This window comes from Lissotriton vulgaris, chromosome 3_1 (genome assembly GCF_964263255.1).
Source record: "Lissotriton vulgaris chromosome 3_1, aLisVul1.2, whole genome shotgun sequence".
Taxonomy (NCBI): Eukaryota; Metazoa; Chordata; class Amphibia; order Caudata; family Salamandridae; genus Lissotriton; species Lissotriton vulgaris.
Window position 1 is genome coordinate 254,226,714 of NC_141689.1, and position 13,451 is coordinate 254,240,164.

At 49.3% G+C, this 13,451-nt stretch overlaps 1 protein-coding gene across 3 annotated transcripts in view; it reads left to right on the forward strand.

Moving 5' to 3' along the window:
- Positions 1 to 9,356: 9,356 nt before the first annotated feature.
- Positions 9,357 to 13,451, forward strand: part of SKA1 (spindle and kinetochore associated complex subunit 1) — a 77,618-nt gene continuing 73,523 nt past the window's right edge. Inside the window, exon 1 of one of the 3 annotated variants that reach the window (XM_086960382.1) lies at positions 9,357 to 9,464. The gene's annotated coding sequence lies outside the window, so the exon portion shown is untranslated. The remainder of the gene's footprint in view (positions 9,465 to 13,451) is intronic. The other 2 variants (XM_086960383.1, XM_086960384.1) reach the window with 2 other exon arrangements.

A 13,451-nucleotide genomic window follows, 5' to 3' on the forward strand; every position in this document is an offset into this window, starting at 1 on the left:
ACAGAAATTGCGACTCAACAAAGTCTTGGGAGGACTAAATATCATGAACTTCAAAACTTTTCAAACTGCTTGCCTAGCAAAACAAGGAATCTTCTGGATCACCCAAACACAAGACTATGAGCCAGTATGGCTAGAGCTAGAAAGAGACATCCTAGGGGGACTGAACCCCATAGCCTTGCTCACGGCGAACAGACACCCAGCAGCACACAACACCATCATCAAACACACTAAAACAGCACTGCTAAGGGTAGACAGACAGCTGGGACAAAGCTTCAGTGACACCAAATGGGAGTCAATCTGGCACAACACTAAGATGCAGTACAAAGGGCGTACGCTTTGTGACACAGTCTGGATCTACAAAGGAATCACAAACCCCATATAATTAGAAAAGAATAACACCCCACTCACGTTCCACACCCTCAAGGAATCACTTAACCTGCCAGGGATAGAACTATACACGTTCCTTAAAATTAAAGCTGCCATAACCAAGGCGAACCTAAACCAAGCTACACCCACCATCTTACAATACATGGGCAACCTTGACAGGATAGGACACCAAACATCACACATATACAAATTCCTCCGCCCCAACACGTCCAACCTAAACGCCAAAACAATGGACTTCTGGGAAACACTGTATAACAGGCGCCTCAGTGAGGAGGAAAGAAAGACACTGGGGGGGTCGGCCACAAAAAACAAGATAACACCGCAGCTGGCACAGACAAAATTCTGGCTCCTACACAAAACCTTCTGGACCCCAGCCAGACTAGCAGCCATGGGGATAAAGGAGGACGACACATGCTGGAACTGCCATAGGATGAAAGGGGACCTACACACCTCATCTTCGAATGCCCTGAAGTAAAAACGTTCTGGAAGAAAGCGAGTGACCTCATAAACACGGCAGTAGGGAGGGATATAAGGCCAGGGCTCGTAGGACTAGCGACAGCATTCATGGCACCAGATTTAGGAAGCAAGGAAGACAGAGACCTAGTAGACCTCCTACTCACTGCGGCAGTTAAAACCCTCCTAGCCAACTGGGAAAAATATAGCCAAGGCTACATTCAAAGGCTGGGTCAAGTGGGTCACCTTCCTTAGAGGAGCTGATAACATCACAGAAAAGTTCTCGCCCAACCACACTGCCAAAACTGGGATGTGGGCAGCTTTAGACGCACATCTGGGGTCATACAAGCCTCCATAGAAAAAGGCTCAAACAGGACCCAGAGTCAATAACCGCCTGAAACTGAACTCGGACAAGACGGAGGTCCTCATCCTGGGCTCTTCACCCTCCGCCTGGGACGACTCCTGGTGGCCTCCCGCCCTGGGCACCGCACCCAAACCGACAGACCATGCACGAAACCTGGGCTTCATCCTGGACTCCTCCCTCTCCATGACCAGGCAAGTCAACAGCGTCTCCTCGGCGTGCTTCAACATCCTACGCATGCTACGGAAGATCTTCTGGTGGATCCCCACAGAGACCAGGAAGACCGTCACCCAGGCCCTCGTCACCAGCCGACTGGACTACGGCAACGCCCTCTACGCCGGGACCACCGCCAAGCTCCAGAAGAGACTCCAGCGGATCCAAAACGCCTCAGCCAGACTCATCCTCGACATCCCACGATCCAGCCACATCTCCGGACATCTGAGAGACCTTCACTGGCTCCCCATCAACAAGAGAATCACCTTCCGCCTCCTCACCCACGCACACAAAGCCCTACACGACCAAGGCCTGAGCTACCTCAACAGCCGAGTCAACTTCTACGCTCCCAAACGACACCTCCGATCAGCCAACCACGCCCTCGCCGCCGTCCCCCGCATCCGAAGAGCGACTACAGGAGGAAGGTCCTTCTCCTACCTGGCCGCCAAGACCTGGAACTCCCTCCCGTCCGACCTGCGCCTGACCCAAGACCACATCTCCTTCAGGAAGAAGCTGAAGACCTGGCTGTTCGAGCAGTAGCGGCACCCCCCCTCCCCAGCGCCTTGAGACCCTACGGGTATGTAGCGCGCTTTATAAGTGTCACTGATTGATTGATTGATTGATTAACCCAAACCCCATAGCACAGCGGATAAGAGACGGCAACAAGCTACCGATACTGACCAATGGACTATCAAGATCCCCCCCCCCTCCTTTCTTTCTTTCCTTTTCCTCTCTTTTCACCTCTTCGGGCTGTTACAGAGCATTCCAATACGAGCCTATGAAGCTGATGCAAGCCTAACGCAACCAAGAAGGCGCCGAGAACCACAGTAACACCTGTGCAATATTTTCTGTACTGTAAATGTTTTCTTAATAAAAACTTTTGAAATAAAAAAATAAAAAAATACACTCACCTACCTAAATGCCGCTGGGTGCTGCTGCTTCTGCTCCATCTCCTCCATGCCAATTGGCAGCTGGCAGCCTCCAGAATCCCCTGTCCAATCACAATGCTGCTTACAACGCTGCCTTAAGCAGAGTTGTGATTGGTCTGAGCGCCTTGATTCGGTGCTCAGAATGGGGCTGTTCCTCACCAGGCTGTGTAATGCAGCCTGGTGGGGAAGATGCGAAGTACGCATGACTGTTTGACAAGCCCTCTGGGGCTGGTCAGGCCGTCATGCGGACTTTAGAGTGTGCTTTACACACGTTCCCTTTCCCCCTGTTTGGGCCAGGTCGGCCGACCCGCCCACACCCGGATAGGAAAGAAAGAGAAAACGATAATAACGTTAGTTATCATCGTTTTCGTTTTAATTTTTACACTACTCGCAAAGCAGTAGGGCTGCACTCCTCTGCCTTAGTGGCAGAGCCGCCACTGATTACATTGTGTGTCAAATGTGTTGGTCTGTCCTAGTATTTACATAAATAACAATTTAAATACCAAAAGAAACCACACAAAAAACGAAATCCACCTTCCAAAACCAAATACACCCTCTAAATCCAGCCCACACTCTATCTATCGCCCACACTCTATCAATCGCCCACACTCTATCGCCCACACTCTTATCTATCGCACACACTCTTATCTATTGCCCACAATCTATCTATCGCCCTCACTCTATCTATCGCCCTCACTCTATCTATCGCCCTCACTCTATTTATCTATCGGCCTCACTCTATCTATCTATCGCTCTCACTCTATCTATCTTTTGCCCTCCCGCTATCTATCTATCGCCTTCACTCTATCTATCTATCGCACAACCACAGCATCACTCAGGGGCACCACAACATCACCATGCGCTACCACAGCATCACTGAACGCCACAGCATCACTCGTCGCCACCACATCACTCCGCACCACCACACCAGCAATCTGTGCAACCATTCAACAACAACTGGTTCAAATATGTTCTCTCAATGTTTCAAACTTTATTAAAAATGCCACAAAAAGATGTTAATATTTCACTTCTGTTCTTTGATTTTCGTCACAATAAAATACACTGAACATAATCTTCACAAAAGTTATTTACAAAAGTTTAAGCTATTGCGATTATAAATTACAAGAACTTTTATTTAAGTATTAATTATTTTAAAAAATTAAAAGCCATTGTTATTTGTAATATCAATACATCTAAGTCACGTAAATACAAAACATGTTGCATGACAAATGCTATAGGTGTCACATTTGCAAAAACTTAAAAGTATTGGCATTGTAAATGACAAAGCTATTCTTTTCCCTATTTACAAAACCAACACATAAATAAAAAATGTGTCATTTACAAGACCAATAGCTCAAACTTTCCTAATGCGAAACCTATTGCATTGCAAATGCTTGTTTTTTTACTGGTGTAAAACAAGGACGTAGAAAAATGCTGTGTACAGGGCGAGAGGGTTAATGCAATAATTTCCAATATTTCCAATATTCAGAGGCTACTGGAGCCTGAACGGACTATAAAAAGAGGCAGTTTTCCACTTCACGCTTAAGTGTTGCGCAATGGCAGTCTTCTTTAATTCTCAAAATAACCCTTTTAGCAACTATAGTATAATGAAAGACATGAGAAAACAAGCATTTACAATGCAATGGTCTCGGCATCATTAAAGGTAGAGCTATTGGCATTGCTCATGACATTTCTTTTTTTTTCTTTAAATCATAAATAAATGGCATTTTCATTTACATTGCCAATACACAGCACTCTGCACTCAACAGCACACAGCACTCAACAGCACACAGCATTCTGCACTCAACAGCACACAGCACTCTGCACTCAAAAGCACACAGCACTCTGCACTCAAAAGCACACAGCACTCTGCACTCACTACTCTGCACTCTGCACTCACTACTCTGCACTCACTACTCGGCACTCACTACTCTGCACTGCACTCACTACTCTGCACTGCACTCACTACTCTGCACTCTGCACTCACTACTCTGCACTCACTACTCTGCACTCACTACTCTGCACTCACTACTCTGCACTCACTACTCTGCACACTGCACTCACTGCTCTGCACACTGCACTCACTGCTCTGCACACTGCACTGCACTCACTACTCTGCACACTGCACTCACTACTCTGCACTCACTACTCTGCACTCACTACTCTGCACTCACTACTCTGTACTCACTACTCTCCACTGCACTCACTACTCTGCACTGCACTCACTACTCTGCACTGCACGCACTACTCTGCACTCTGCACTCACTACTCTGCACTCACTACTCTGCACTGCACTCACTACTCTGCACTCACTACTCTGCACTCACTACTCTGCACTCACTACTCTACACTCACTACTCTGCACACTGCACTCACTACTCTGCACACTGCACTCACTACTCTGCACTCACTACTCTGCACTCACTACTCTGCACTCACTACTCTGCGCACTGCACTCACTACTCTGCACTCACTACTCTGCACTCACTACTCTACACTCACTACTCTGCACACTGCACTCACTACTCTGCACACTGCACTCACTACTCTGCACTCACTACTCTGCACTCACTACTCTGCACTCACTACTCTGCACACTGCACTCACTGCTCTGCACACTGCACTCACTGCTCTGCACACTGCACTGCACTCACTACTCTGCACACTGCACTCACTACTCTGCACTCACTACTCTGCACTCACTACTCTGCACTCACTACTCTGTACTCACTACTCTGCACTGCACTCACTACTCTGCACTGCACTCACTACTCTGCACTGCACGCACTACTCTGCACTCTGCACTCACTACTCTGCACTCACTACTCTGCACTCACTACTCTGCACTCACTACTCTGCACTCACTACTCTACACTCACTACTCTACACTCACTACTCTGCACACTGCACTCACTACTCTGCACACTGCACTCACTACTCTGCACTCACTACTCTGCACTCACTACTCTGCACTCACTACTCTGCACACTGCACTCACTGCTCTGCACACTGCACTCACTGCTCTGCACACTGCACTGCACTCACTACTCTGCACACTGCACTCACTACTCTGCACTCACTACTCTGCACTCACTACTCTGCACTCACTACTCTGTACTCACTACTCTGCACTGCACTCACTACTCTGCACTGCACTCACTACTCTGCACTGCACGCACTACTCTGCACTCTGCACTCACTACTCTGCACTCACTACTCTACACTCACTACTCTGCACACTGCACTCACTACTCTGCACACTGCACTCACTACTCTGCACACTGCACTCACTACTCTGCACACTGCACTCACTACTCTGCACTCACTACTCTGCACTGCACTCACTACTCTGCACTCTGCACTCACTACTCTGCACACTGCACTCACTACTCTGCACTGCACTCACTACCCTGCACTGCACTCACTACTCTGCACTCACTACTCTGCTCTGCACTCACTACTCTGCTCTGCACTCACTACTCTGCACTCACTACTCTGCACTCACTACTCTGCACTCACTACTCTGCACTGCACTCACTACTCTGCACTGCACTCACTACTCTGCACTGCACTCACCACTCTGCACTGCACTCACTACTCTGCACTGCACTCACTACTCTGCACTCACTACTCTGCACTCACTACTCTGCACTCACTACTCTGCACTCTGCACTCACTACTCTGCACTCTGCACTCACTACTCTGCACACTGCACTCACTGCTCTGCACACTGCACTCACTGCTCTGCACACTGCACTCACTGCACTGCACTCACTACTCTGCACACTGCACTCACTACTCTGCACTGCACTCACTACTCTGCGCTCACTACTCTGCACTCACTACTCTGCACTGCACTCACTACTCTGCACTGCACTCACTACGCTGCACTGCACTCACTACTCTGCACTCACTACTGCACTCACTACTCACCACTGCACTCACTACTCTGCACTGCACTCACTACTCTGCACTGCACTCACTACTCTGCACTCTGCACTCACTACTCTGCACTCACTACTCTGCACTCACTACTCTGCACTCACTACTCTGCACACTGCACTCACTGCTCTGCACACTGCACTGACTACTCTGCACACTGCACTCACTACTCTGCACTGCACTCAGTACTCTGCACTGCACTCACTACTCTGCACTGCACTCACTACTCTGCACTGCACTCACTACTCTGCACTCACTACTATGCACTCACTACTATGCACTGTACTCACAACTCTGCACTCACTACTGCACTCACCACTGCAATCACTACTCTGCACTCACTACTCTGCACTGCACTCACTACTCTGCACTGCACTCACTACTCTGCACTGCACTCACTACTCTGCACTGCACTCACTACTCTGCACTCACTACTGCACTCACTACTGCACTCACTACTCACCACTGCACTCACTACTCACCACTGCACTCACTACTCTGCACTGCACTCACTACTCTGCACTGCATTCACTACTCTGCACTCACTACTCTGCACTCGCACTCTCCACTCGCACTCTGCACTCACACTCTGCCAAGAAGCGACGTGGCCGCCCGCACGTGGGATGCCGAGGCCATTGCAGCCTCCTCTGGCGTTGGTAGGACGATCAAGGCACCCCACGGGACAGGTATTTCACAGCCCAAGACGGGAGGTCGGCAGCTCTTTGCACACACACCTGGGAAATGGAGTTTCCTCGTTCAATAGGCAGAGATACAGAAACATGTTAAATAAGTCTGAAAGTGCTCGCTCATACACACAAGAAACAGGAGTTAAGTACCACATAATCTCCGAGGAATCGGTGCAAGAACTTACTGGATGCCGTTCAAAACCCTCTAAATGATGTCGGCGTCCATTCCCCCCTCCCTCCCTCCCCATTTTCAATAAAGCCACGGATAGGGTCAAGAAAAAACACCCTCTGAGATGGAGACGTACACAAACACCAGCCGGATAACAAATTCAATTTTATAACGCTATAGTAAAGTTCCCGCCTGCACGGCTAATTCAGTGGCGGAGTTCCGAGAACTTAACACTGAGGAAATCCATTTTTGCGAAAATAATGGCATGTTAGAAACTGCCCCACAATAGGAAGATAAACAACACGGATGAACAAAAATGCAACCTAATAATCAAGCGTATACTCATGCGCCCTCCATCCCTCCCTAAATATACATCCCTTTAAGCGCGTGGAAAAATAAAGTCGGGCACATAAACAGTAACATCCTGGACATAACTGCCGGTATGCTCTTCTCACGGCGCTGTTCTGCTCTGCTCAGCCCACGATGGTCTCAGGTGCGAGCTTTGAGCAGGGGCTTGTGGGTGAAGTCTTGCGCTTTGGAATGCGAAGGATTTCTCTCCCTTCGGATATTCTGCTCCTCCCTGGGGTTGCCTCTGTCTCTGCCTCCACTCAGGGGGGAGGAGGGGGGGGGGCGTCTCGGCGCCTCGCAGGGGGCACTCGCTGTGTGCCGGGAAGAAGCAGAAAACCAAAGCACAACGTTGGTGAGGTCTGCGTCCTGACTCTCACTGCTCGTGGGTGCGTGGGGCGCAGATGGGCAGCGGTGGACGTCCCCTTCGATTTGCGGTGGGCAGCAGAAAACGAGAGGCGCGATGTGTACTCTTGGGCACACAGTGACTGCCAGGTGGAGGAGGCTGCGACTACTTGGGGCGGCTGTTGTTGTGAAATGGCCTAAAGAAAAGCGCCGCCATTTTCAGATTCGGGGGCGTGTTTTTTGCGCCCTGAGTGACAGACGACGTCACAGGGCTAAAGAATGCAAAAAATCACGCCCCCGAATCCGAAAAAGACGGAGCTTCTTTGGAGGGATGGCTCTCTCCTCCAATGGCTGGCCTCCATTTAGGAAGCCAGCCAATGGTGGAGAGACAGGGCAGGGAGGCGGGTTCTGAAGCCCCACTAGATGACATTAATTCTCCGGACCGGAAGCTGCTTCGCAGCTTAACGGTCCCTCGACCTAATAATTCTCCGGACCGGAAGCTGCTTCGCAGTTTAACGGTCCCTCGACCTAAAAAAATAACACTCTGCACTTGTGTTTTTCCGATTGCATGCAGCTCCTTGATGCCAGTTCATAACTCACTGAGTTATAGTAGATTGCTTTTAACTTGTGACCTGCAGATAACATCACCTCTGTTGCAAAAACAGTAACCTGCTGAGCTTCACAAATTAACTACTAATCACTAACTTGCATGTTATACGTTTCCAGCAGGCACTATAACCTTCAATTCCATTTTATGATGAGCCAAATCTGTGACTAGACGGCACAAAGATTTCTCCCGCAAGTGCATTCACTATCAAGTAGGTTACTGACCTTTCATTTCAGGGATTTTGCAGCAGTTTTAGAGCCTTATTATTAGAGCTTTTCATTTTTCAAAAGGGGTAATTTCTAATACTTCATGAGTTTCACAGCTTGGTTTTCTTTTACTCCTGACAGTGCCAATCGAGGTGTCACACATTTGGCAGTACAATGTCACTCATTAAAGCATGGAAATGCCACACATAGACAATCTGAAAACTTGGCAACTATGCACAGCGGGCAATCCAAATAGATTAGTACAATTGTAATACGTAGTGAAAACCTGCGCTCTCGATATTTCTTATTCTATCAAGTACTGCATATATTATTTCAATACCTTGTTCTACTAACAATGGTGCGAACGTCCTGGTGTTTGTTTAGGGCATATGATGATCGGGCAGCCTTCGTTCCTAGTTATCCTGTCGCCTAGGCATTATTGTAAAACCGAAAACCTCGCAAGCTATCGATAAGTTAAGAGGACATCAGCTACTGGGACAACCATGAAGTTATACAGTTTAGTCACTAAATCATAGAAGATGAGCTACAAGTGGCTAGTACTGATTTAAAAGGGGACACCACTGTTCGTCTTTCTCTAACAAAATAAACGAGGGCTATTCATTTGAAAAACCAGTGAAAAAGTCCGAAATCGGAATATTTCAAGATGGCCGCCACGTTAGTCAGCAAAGTACCTTGCTTCTGCTTCTCGCGAGATTTGAACCAAAACACAGTTTCTATAGGAAATCGGTATTGGCGGCCGGTTCAAACTTTACAGATGTGAAAAAGATTTTAATGTTGAGGAGAGGGTTTAGAAAGAGGAGGTAAGTGAGAGGAAAAGCCTCGCAAAATATATACAAACAAGCGTTGACTAAACCAATCGATCTCTACCTAGAATGATTGAAAAGGCGTGGTTTGCTAGAACTGATAATGACATGCTATGTGAAGTGATAATGCTGTGTATGCTATTGTTTATCTTTGAGGCTGACACAAGGCTGTTGTACTTAACGATGGCGTGGAAGTCACTTTTACATAGCATTGTTTTATTTTAGAGCAGTTGTTGCATTTTTTGAAGCTGCTTATGTTGTAAGACACATATAAGTAGGAGTAGGAGTGAGATGTAAGGCCAACTTTATGTTAAGGTAAGCACAGCGCCTGGATAACCTTCCGGGTGAATAGCCGGAAGGGTAGTTATTTATGGGTCCAGATGGCCCCATAAAGAAGATAAGAAACCTTTTAAGTCAGCAGGAAGTCCGGGCTCCCAGTATGAAAAGAACGGGGCTTAGATACAAAAGGCTGTGTCATGGCGAGCTCTTGTTCTCACATGAGTCCTGCGCGTCTTTTTTCTCCCCACAGATGCTGATCATTAATGCTCCGATTCTTTGTTGAAAATGAATTTTGGAGCTTTCGTCAGACGTCTTGTAAAAAGCAGTGGATGGCCATACAAACATGTTAACCGGATTTCACTATACTCTCTTTAATGTTATGTTTATTGCCCAATAGTTAGGCGCTTTGGTGCAGTTGCATCAGTAGTGATTAGAGGTCACAGACCAGCACCAGAGAAGTGTGCGAGGCAGCAGTACAACGCGCTGCGAATATATGTCCCGATCGCAACAGTAACACCGGACACTGCTCCTAGAGGTCCCTTTTACCCAACGTTGGCTTTGAGTGTACAAGTCTGCTACACAACAAGCTGCTCCTGGAGGTCCCGTCACCAGCGCTATGCACAGGACTGCAACACCACACGCTGCTCCTAGAGGTCCCCTCACCGGCTCCAGCGCTTTGTATTATTTATTTATCCAATTTTATATAGCACGGACTTTACCCATGTCAGAGTGCTTTACAATAGAGCCAAGTATGTTACTAGAGGAGATTTACAAAGTTACAGGCACTCACAACTGAAACACCACACACTGCTCATAGAGGCTCCCTTCATGGGCTCCAGTGCTGTATATGTAAATGTAAATGTATTTGAGCTTATATAGCGCACAGCTACCCACAAAGGGTTTCCCGGCGCTTGCTTAGGGAACCCGTCCTGGTATTCCCCTGTGAGATAACCCCTGCAGGGTATCCACAAGGTGAAAGCCAGGCATCCCGCCGCGAGGGGCCGTTGTGGAGATTAAGCAAGCTATTGCCCAGAGTCACAGAGCGTGAACCCGAGAGTCGAGAAGGCACCGGAGCGATAATTATCGAGTCCGTGGAATTTTTGAGCCCAAGACCCGCGAGGCGGGGAATTGAACCCTGGTCCAGGGCCGATCTCAGCTTCCGGGTCTGCCGCCTCTAACCCCTGAGCCACACTTCCCCACAAGAATTAAACTCCACACGCTGCTCCTAGAGGCCTCCTTCACCGGCTCCAGCGCTATGTACAAGACTGCAACACCACACTCTGTTCCTACAGGTCCCCATAACTGGCTTCAGCGCTATGTACAGGACGTCAACAACACATGCTGCTCCTAGAGCCCCCCATAACTGGCTTCAGCGCTATGTACAAGAATGAAACACCACACGCTGCTCCTAAAGTTCCCCATAACTGGCTTCAGTGCTATGTACAAGACTGCAACACCGCACACTGCCCCTAGAGGTCCCCATAACTGGCTTCTGCACTATGTACAAGAATGAAACACCACACGCTGCTCCCAGAGGTCCCCTCCCCGGCGCTATATACAAGACTGCAGCACCACACGCTGCCCCAAGAGGTCCCCATAACTGGCTTTAGCTCTATATACAAGACTGCAACACCACATACTGCTCCTAGAGGCCCCATAACTGGCTTCGGCGCTATGTACAAGACTGCTACTCCACACGCTGCTCCTAGAGGTCCTGTCACCAGCGCTATGTACAAGACTGCAACACCACACACTGCTCCTACGTCCCCTCACCAGCTTCAGCGCTATGTACAAGAATGAAACACCACACGCTGCTCCTAGAGGTCCCCTCACCATCTTCATTGCTATATACAAGACTGCAACACCACACACTGCTCCTAAAGGTCCCCTTCCTGGCTCCAGCGCTATATACAAGACTGCAACACCACTTGCTGCTCCCAGAGGTCCCCTTCAGAGATATTTACAGGAATGAAACACCACACACTGCTACTAGAGGCCCCCTTCACCGGCTGCAGCGCTATGTACAAGAATGAAACTCCACACGCTGCTCCTAGAGGTCCCCATAACTGGCTTCAGTGCTATGTGCAAGAATGAAACACCAGACGCTGCGCCTAGAGGTCCCCTCACCTGCTTCAGCGCTGTGTACAAGAATGAAACACCACACGCTGCTCCTAGAGGTCCCCATAACTGGCTTCAGCGCTATGTACTGGACGGCAACACCACACGCTGCTCCTAGAGGCCCCCATAACTGGCTTCAGCGCTATGTACAATAATTAAACCCCACACGCTGCTCCTAGAGGTCCCCATAACTGGCTTCAGCGCTATGTACAAGACTGCAACACCACACGCTGCCTCTAGAGGTCTCCAAAACTGGCTTCAGTGCTATGTACAAGAATGAAACACCACGCGCTGCTCCTAGAGGTCCCCTCCCCAGCGCTATATACAAGACTGCAACGCCACACGCTGCTCCAACAGGTCCCCATAATTGGCTTCAGTGCTATATGCAAGACTTCCACGCCACACGCTGCTCCTAGAGGCCCCATAACTGGCTTCGGCGCTGTGCACAAGACTGCAATCCCACACACCGCTCCTAGGTCCCCTCATCAGCTTCAGCGCTATGTACAAGGATGAAACACTACACGCTGCTCCTAGAGGTCCCCTCCCCGGCTCCAATGCTACATACAAGACTGCAACACCACACGCTGCTCCTCGAGGCCCCCTTCACCGGCTCCAGCGCTATGTACAAGAATGAAACCCCACACGCTGCCCCTAGAGGTCCCCATAACTGGCTAGAGCGCTATGTACAAGAATGAAACCCCACACGCTGCCCCTAGAGGTCCCCATGACCGGCTTCAGTGCTGTGCACAAGAATGCTACACCAGACGCTGTTCCTAGAGGTCCCGTCACCAGCGCTATGTACAAGACTCCAGCGCTATGTACAAGAATGAAACACCACACGCTGCACATAGAGACCCCCATAACTGGCTTCGGCGCTGTGCACAAGACTGCAACACCACATGCTGCTCCTAGAGGTCCCCATAACTGGCTTCAGAGCTATGTACAAGACGACAACCCCACACGCTGCTCCTAGAGGTCCCCATAACTGACTTCAGAGCTATGTACAAGAATGAAACACCACACACTGCTCCTAGAGGCCCGCTTTACCGGTTCCAGCGCTATGCACAAAACTGCTACACCACACGCTTCTCCTAGCTAGAGGTCCATTCACCGGCTTCAGCACTGTGTACAAGAATGAAACACCACACGCTGCTCCCAGAGGTCCTCATAACTGGCTTCAGTGCTATGTACAAGACTGCTACACCACACGCTGCTCCTAGAGGTCTTCATAACTGGCTTCAGAGCTATGTACAAGAATGAAACACCACATGCTACTCCTAGAGGTCCCCATAACTGGCTTCAGAGCTATGTACAAGACGACAACCCACACGCTGGTCCTAGAGGTCCCTTCTCCGGCGCTAGCGCCATCCATCCACCACATCCACCAACACCACCACATCCACCACATCCTCCACCACCATCACAACCACCACATCCTCCACCACCACCACCATCACATCCACCACCACATCCACCACCACATCCACCACCACATCCACCACATTCACCACCACATCAACCACCACCAGCACATCCACCACCACATCCACATCCACCACCACCACCACCACATCATCCACCACCACC